The sequence below is a fragment of the Trachymyrmex cornetzi genome, unplaced genomic scaffold (assembly GCF_001594075.2).
Source record: "Trachymyrmex cornetzi isolate Tcor2-1 unplaced genomic scaffold, Tcor1.1 scaffold113, whole genome shotgun sequence".
NCBI lineage: Eukaryota > Metazoa > Arthropoda > Insecta > Hymenoptera > Formicidae > Trachymyrmex > Trachymyrmex cornetzi.
Window position 1 is genome coordinate 110,167 of NW_017295687.1, and position 1,133 is coordinate 111,299.

A 1,133-nucleotide genomic window follows, 5' to 3' on the forward strand; every position below is an offset into this window, starting at 1 on the left:
TCTTTTGAATTTTTTAAACCACTCAAAGCACTGTAATTTACCAAGAGCATGCTCACCGTAAACTTCGACAAGCATTCGATGCGATTCTGCAGCAGTTTTCTTCAAATGGTAACAGAAAATCAATGCTGCCCGCATATCGTAGTTTCCAGGCACAAAATTCGACATGTTCAACGCTATTACAAACTATACTGTTGTATGACACTTGTATTGTTGTGAGTTGAAAATCTTTATCAGATGTCAGAACAAGGAAATGGCGTCAATGACGCGGTCTGACGGCAACTACATTGACAGCTATGGCCATCTATTGGTAAATTCCGGTTTCATATTTACATACCTGGTATCGTGCATCCCGTCGCCTTTCCTCGCATTAGGTCCCCACAACTGGCGCTGCGGACCTTTTCTTTTTTTACGGATTTTTAAATGAATAACGTGATCTCAATCGAGGATGACGGACACGACGAAACAGATCGAGGCTCTGACGGCCGCCATTAACAGTCTTCTCCAACTTCAATTCACACAACAACGAAGCGATCAAGAAATGGCATCGCCAGTTAACACACCATCTCTCTCTGAGACTTACAATCATCTAAGTGCTCGTGTAGAGAGATATCATTATGATTCTGGCGACGGAGTAAAACCTTTCACAAAATGGATGCTTCGCTACGAATACACAATCGTCACGGAAGCAGCATTCCTGCCACCTAAAATGCAAACACATTTGGTGCTAGACAAGCTCGGTCAAACGGAATTCGACAGGTTGGTAGATCACGCCGCGCCTATAGATCCAACGCGCATACCTCAGGACGAACTTATTAAAACGTTGAAACAACTTTTACGAGGCAAAGTTCCCATTACTCGCCGTCGTATAGAAATTCTAAACTATCATTACGTTAAGTCGATTCCAATCACGGAACATCTTGACCGCATCAATCGTCACGCGGCCGACTTCATCATTCTAAGTTGACGGACGATAGCCTTCGCATCCTTCTCCTGTTGCAATCATTCTGCTACTTCAAGGATAACGACGAGCTAAAGAGAATCGCTCTCCGCGTGATAGAGAAGAACGAAGATGCTTCACTCAAGGATATCGTCGCAAAGCTCAAAGCACACATGAAGTTTCCTCCGGCCTAAAA